Below are 7,562 nucleotides of genomic sequence, written 5' to 3'. Positions count from 1 at the left end.
GGTGGGCTGCGGCGGCGGGGGAGAGAGAGAGGGTGACGTGTCGGGCTCCCGTTGGCTGGGGCGGCAGCGGCGGACGTGTCCGGCGCCGTCCGGACGTGTCCGGTGCGCGGAGGAACATGAGGCTAGGGTTAGGGGTAGGGTGTGTTTATATAGGTAGAGGGAGCTAGGAGAGTCCAAATGAGGAGCGGTTTTCGCCCACACGATCATGATTGAACGACCGAGAGCATGGAGGGGAGTTTGCTGGGTTAGCGGGCTGATTTGGAGGGTTGCTGGGCTGCAAGACAAAAGGGGCTTTCGGGGGACGCGGTTAACCGTTGGAGTATCAAACGGACTCTGAATGGCACGAAACTTGACAGGCGGTCTACTGGTGGTGTACCAAGGCCACTTGGAAAATCACGGTCCATTCCAAGAATGTTTAACACCCACTCATAACAAGAGACAAAAGGGGACGCCGGAGGACATAGGAGTGCCGGATCGCAAAACGGACAACGGGGAAAATGCTCGGATGCATGAGACAAACATGTATGCAAAATGATATGCACATGATGACATGGAAAAATGCAACACGCAAGCAAATGACATGGAAACAACGGCGAATAAATGGAGGACACCTGGCGCATCAGATCCGGGGCATTACACAACCTCTCGCATGTTTTGGTCAAAAGAGGAATTTATAACCGTCATTTGGCACACTAAAATCACATGCAAGATCACCCAGAAAGTTGTACTACCAGTACTAGTATTGCGTGTTAGATGAAAAAACACAATCAAGATCGAGAAAAAGATCGTCAACAAGAGACATTACCTGGACTTGCTTAATGAGGGATCCCGGAGAGGGGGGCTTGGACAGGGCGATGGCTTTGAGCTTGTCTGCGGTAGTCTCGGCGGGGTGCTTGCGCTTCTTCGTACCATGAGCCTCGACGGTTTTGGCCAAAGCCATAGACATCACGTCGGCCGGTGCTCCGGCGTCCATCCAAGAGAGGAAGCTGAGAGAGAAGAGTGAAAGGAGGAACGAGATGAGGGAGAAGCGAAGCGAGTGTTTTTTTTTCAAGAGAGGAAGCTGAGAGAGAAGAGTGAAATGATGGTTGCTTCGTACGTGCAACTTACTGCTGGAAAGGAGTGGGCTTTGTGATTTGACGGCTCATTGGGCATTACTGCGGTGGTTCGATCGGGGTAGTCTACCGTCACTCTACTACGGAGTAATTTAGTGCATGGCTGGTGGACCCAGGTGCTGGCTGTCCCACACGTCGGTGAAAGTGAGTAATTTAGTGCGTGGCTGGAGGAGGAGCCGTACGGTAGAGCGTGTCCATTGTTTTTCATTCTGAAGAATAAAATGATTACAACAAGCGTTTCCACTCTTACGACGGAGGAGTGCAAAACATGACAGCCACTTGAACATACACAGTGCTCCTACTACTAGGCATGTGCAGTGGTTCATACGTCAGTACTACACAATCTTGTTGCTGTGTTGTGCGCATGTCAACTACTCCTATATGTAACATAGTACCGCTTTTTCGACTGTCCGGTCGAGAATGAATGGTGAGATCAATGTTAACAAAACTAGGTCCACAGCGCACGGAGAGTACGGTGCTACAGTACTCCACGAAACATGAACCATATGAAGCACATCCTATAGTGTTAGACAGGGTGTATGAAGGGTGCACGGGATGGGAGCAAAAGTTCCCTTCTCGACCCACTTTTGGATGTTTGGCAGAGTGCATGAAGGGTGCATGAGTCCACACTAGTAGGTTGACAAAAATACACGAAGAGGAAACAACTATATTGAGATGAGAATGCAACCAAACACAGCCACACGCTTTGTGCTACAGTGACGGATCTGCATCGTTTGAGTTTCATCCAACCTTCTGAGTTTGATCCAACGGTCATGTTGCGCCGAATGGATTCCGGTGACGGAGCCCTGAAAGGATTCACCCGACAACGGTGACGGCAGCGCGCAACCCCTCCTTGTCCAGCTCAGCCCCCACCATCGCGCGGAGATGGCCCAGCTCCTCGGAGATATAGGTGAAGAAGGAGACCAGGTCAGGAAGCCGTAGCTCGTTGAAGTCGACCAGGTGGTCGAATGGGTTTAGCCCGACGGCCGGCATCGTCGTGCTGGCACGACGGTAGGCATCGCGCAGCCGCAACACATGCGTGGCAACTTGGTTCACCAAGTGGCTGAGGCGATCCTAGACCTCGTCACGATCGGCCTGCTCCCGCTCCAGCCGGCTCCCCTGACGGCCTATCGTATCTCCCGCTTTCTGCAGCAACGCCACCGACGCCTCGAGCATCTTTGTGGTGGACGCCTGCCGCTTTTGAAGCTCCGTGAACTCCTGCACATAATGAAGGAGCATGGCACTCCTATCCTCCTTGAGCTCACGTAGCTCCATGTCCTTGGCCCTAAGCTCCACATCCTTAGCATGGAGCTCCTGTGTCAGGCGCCTCACCTCGGACTCCGTGATCTACTGCGCCGCCATGGCACCAGGTAGAAGCAATGGGGAGAGGAAGCAAAGGGGGCGAAACGGCTGAAAGGCAATGCAATCTACGGGAAGGCGGAGGGAGCCAGCCGAGGAGCGGGGAATCTTTTGGTTTTCACCACGGTAAAACACCAGTCGACGACTTCTCACATCAGGGAGCAGTGTGTTTTTACAGGCGGAGTCATCGTGACTAATTGCTACCGCGCCTGCTCCCGTCAATCAAAAAAATTAAAAATCTTGCCACACCTGCTCCCGTCAATCAAAAAATTTAAAATCCTGCCACACCCAAACACCAGAGCAACACCGCGGTGGATATTTAAATTTACCTGCCGGCAAGTAGATAAAAAAAGGGGTGAAAAAACAAATGTGGTGGCATCCTAGCTAATCGGTCGAATTAGCCCAACTAGCTAGCCACCGTGCTTCACTGATGTACTCGGCGGGAATGGTGGTCTTTCGTGATTTGACGACTCATTTACTTGCTTCGGCGCTACGACCGAGGAGGACCCAGAAAACGCGTGGTAGGGCATCCCACGTCAGGAAGAATATATGCGTGCACCACCCGGGAGGACCCCGAAACCGTGCGGTAGGGTGTGCCACGTCTCGGCACGGAGGAAAAATGTTCGTGTAAAAATATACTGTATCAGACGTAGTACCTATGGTTCGACCTCGGGACCCAGCCAGTCGGTCGAAAACACCCCACTAGCCACACAGCTTCATCATGCAAACGTGGCACGAGCTCCGTCTCGACCAGCTGCAACGTCTCTTGTTCTAGGCGATTCCTCTATTTTCCAAGGTTTTTTTAGTTGTAATAACACCACGGCAAGCTAGCGTCGCTCTTCGTGTGTGCCCGTGCAAAGGTTAGACGATGGAGAGAAGAGAGATTGAGATCGCAGACCTGGGACCTCCCGTAAGTGAGACAACGGTCATGCACGTGTTGACGAGGCACTCCCTCTACTGTACTCAACGCAAGTACTGTATAAAATCAAGTTATGGGACAAAGCCAACAACCGTTCGTTTTTTCAGGCTATCGACTTACGCTTTGTAGTCCAGCTTGCCAGTTTGAATCTCGTCTTTCAGATTTGTTAGTTTTAGGTCCAAATTTGATTAATGACAAGTGGGACCCCCGTGTGTTGTTCCGATATTTCAGTGTAGGATGGTTTTTTTGAACACACACTTTGCGCGGTTAGACAAGTAACGGCACGAGTTACACGTATTTTGCAACTTTACAAACAAAAATGACAGCGGCATAGAATATCACATCCACCCCGCAGCTTAGATACTATGGTGATACGAGTTTTTACACCGTTGGAAGTGAGATCCAATGGCTTGGGAGTAGTCTTTGTAATTATGCACAATTTCCAAACTCTCCAAAGTTCTTTTTTGCAAAGAAAACATTAAGGCCTCGTGTGTGCCACTGCATCTTCGATCCAACGGCTCCCCGGTGCTAATATTAGGTGCTCCCCGTAGCGTAATTACCCGCTATGGTGATATGAGCATCTAGGTCGTATGATCAGTGATCAGATGGCACATGCATAGTACTTGTACTTTCTGCACATTTCCCAAACTCTATCAGCCATATATTGCAAAAACATTCAAACCTCCTACTATGGGCCGTTAGATCTCAGTGAACTCGTATCACCATAGAATCTACGGTGCGGGAGCACCTCATACTCTCCTGTGCGAGAAAACATAAGGTGCTATTGCAGCTTGGATGCTACAGTGATACGAGCTTGGAGGTCGTTTGATCTGAGATCCAATGGCATCTGAGCAGTCTTTGTGCTTGTAAGCAGTGGCCAAACTCTTTTGGGGCTTTTCTGCAAAAAACCATTCGAACCACCGAGGAGGTGCTGGGTCACAAATCCGACGCCTCCGAAGAGCTTGTGTCACCAAAGCATCTAAGGCGTGGTGGCACATGATATTCTTACATATAGGAGAATATGATGTCCTCCTTCATCTTACATGCTACGGTGATACGAGCTTCGAGGTCGTTGGATATGGGATCAAAGCGCATTTAATTAGTTTTTGTACAAATTGTGTGCAATTCTCAAACTCATCAAGGTTTCCTGCAAAAATATTAAGACACATCATGTGAGCTCCTATATCTCAGATCTACAAGCTCCAAGCAACTCGTATAGGCATATAGCATGTAAGGTATGGGGGCACATGATATTCTCCCGGGGAGGAGGGGTGGGGGTGCACAACCAACCGGTGGTTGGGAGGGTGGGACCAAATATAATCTAAACAACCCTAAACAGAGCTCCACAGTTTTATCTAAGGTCGAGGGGTTGACCCCTGACAATCATAGCTCCGCCTAAACACAACATTTGCATGTACTGTAGTACTAGACTTAATATTCATGTTTCAGTTTCATGTTCATTTTAAATATTGAACTGAGGACCATGGATGTCTTACATTTTACTCCCTTCATTCCTAAATATTAGTCTTTTTAGAGGCTTCAAATGGACTGGCACATACGGATGTATATATACATATTTTAGAGTCTAGATTCACTCATTTTGCTCCGTATGTAGTCACTTTTTGAACTCTCTAAAAGACTAATATTTAGAAATAGAAGGAGTATTTTTGAACTCGTGTCATACATGCATGGGTTGGAAAAATAGATGCATTATACTTATTGGATTGTTGTTGTGTTCGTGCGTGTGTGCCTGTGTGTGTGTGTGTGTGTGTGTGTGTGGTCATATGCTTGATACATACAAAGTTTCCTCACCTCCATATTATTCATCTTTTAAATTTGAATTTGCATTGGAAAACTTACTAGGGATACCATGAAATATGAAATCCATGTTGAGATCACTATATCACAAATTTACTCTAATTCAACGACTCGTCATAAATCAATTACCACGTTGAGATTAGTATTTGTAAGGAAAATACTGGTATTGTAATACACATATATTCGTTCGGCAATTTAAAAGGATCCTTTCGTTTTCTCAAATGGTAGGACCCAACGGTGTACCAGCCAGACCTTGGCTCGTGTTGATCCTAAAAAACCGGGCTCGTGTCCTTGGGTGGCGTGTGTGGTACGAACATTAGGCAACCCCAACCAGTCGAGCCTCAGCGTTTCAAGTTGAAATATCTGGCGGCCAGAATTCTAGCCCTAGGAAATTCCCCTCATGTCCCCGGTCCATAATGACTACCGATGAACAACGGGGGGATGCTTTAGTAACTAGACAATGTTACCTACCGTGTCGAGCACGGTTCAATTCCCTCGGTCGCCGCTCGTCAATGTCACCCGTCAACTGCATTGCCTAGTACTACTACTACTACACCAGGATGAGCACAGAATTGAGCCCATTTGTTCGTGCCTAGTACTTCTTTTGTTCGTGCCTAGTACTTGAGTTAATATATCAGGCAATGCACTGGTATGGAGGGATTATCCTTTTACTCCCTCCTTTCCGGTTTATAGGGCTTATCTCAAAATTTTAGTTTTCCCATTTTATAGGTCTCAATTTGGTTGTTCCCCATCACATGTTCAGATTTCAAGGTGCAATAAATCATTACATGCAAGTATTCATAGAAAATTGACCAATGCATGTACTTTATGCATGCATGCATTGCAATTAATACATTCGTAAACACAATTTTTGAGGAAAACAAGCGCATTAATTGAGTGGTTTTGCAAACTACAACAATTGTTCCACCACTCACCATTTACCTTGGTTGGTGAGATTTTTGAATTGAGCCTTATAAACCGGAAAGGAGGTTTAACTAAGAAAAATGTTTGACCAAATCCTTTCTTAAGAAATACAACAGGACAGATGTACGGCTTGAAAATTTATTGCATGATGCAAGTTATGATATTGTTTTGAATCCTGGGTCTTAAATTTCAGAAAATCCATAAGGGAGCATAAATTCTTGAAACTGAGCATGGTCACGTGATATGGCACAAATATTACTTCGTAAGTTTTTTCTTCAATTCGAGACAAGCTGCTTATGACAAGTTGCACAAATGAAGAGCCAAGGTATTTTGGAACAAAGACCTGTCATGTTTTTTGTTTTGAGGGAAAACACCTGTCACGTTAAGGCGAACGCTTTCACTATTGAAACCGTGGGCGTTTACATGCTGCCACGAGTCCCTGCTTCTCATCGGCAGGTGCCGTCCTAGCAAGCATGTGAGTCGACGGGAGGTGTGCGAGCAGACCGCTGCGCCGGCTGCCAGGGAGACGTGTGAGCAGACTGTTGTGCAGACTCACCGGGAGGCGAGCCCTTTGACCAGGCTCCGCCGCCCACCGTCGTCCCAACTGCTCCCACTTTTAATGTCGCCGGCGCCGCAGTTTAAAATCAACCCCGCACTACCCGGTATCGCTACAATCCTCTCTCTTCCTCTCCGATTCTCCTGTCGTCTACCTCCAACTAGCCTGACCTAAACGTACGCCATGACACATCACGATGGTCTGCCCTTAGTGTTCCAGTTTCATGAGGAAGACACCCAGTCGGAGTCTTAAGAACATAAGGCGCTTTGGGACGAGCGTGAACTGGCCTTGCGGGAAGACGCCGCGCCAGTCCCCGCTCCCGTTCTCGCTCCCGTCGCGCCGACTGCACCAGCGCCCATCCCCGTGGCATTGATGGGCTGGGAGCCGCACATTGTCGCCGAGCTTGATGCCACGGGGTTCCACGAGGTCCCTGCCGACTTTCACGTGGCCGTGCACCTACCTGCGCATGCGCCTGCGCGTGCACTGACGCGCACGCCCGTGCCGGTGCCCGTGCACCTGCCAGCGCTTGCGCCTGCGCGTGCACTCATGTGCGCGCCCATGCCGGTGCCCATGCGCACGAACGTCTCCGCCGCACCGCTGAAAGCGCCTGTCCCCGCGCGGGTGCCAGTGCCCCCCTCAGCGGCATGGATGGCCGCCGTCGACCGCTTCCTTGCACAAACGTCAGTCGCCTCCTCCCGCCAGTTGACTCGCTCCGAAGTCCAGAACATTTTGGCCTTCCTTGAAGCTAGGCCAACGTCCAGGAGTACACCAACAACGGCGCAAGATGCCGCCGTTGCCGTCGGTCAGTGGCCCGACGACACATAGAGCACGGCAGAGGAGCCGCTTCCCACCGCGAGACGCCCCCGCCGCTGCC

Source organism: Triticum dicoccoides, chromosome 7B (assembly GCF_002162155.2).
Source record: "Triticum dicoccoides isolate Atlit2015 ecotype Zavitan chromosome 7B, WEW_v2.0, whole genome shotgun sequence".
Lineage (NCBI taxonomy): Eukaryota > Viridiplantae > Streptophyta > Magnoliopsida > Poales > Poaceae > Triticum > Triticum dicoccoides.
Note: the sequence above shows the minus strand (reverse complement) of the source record.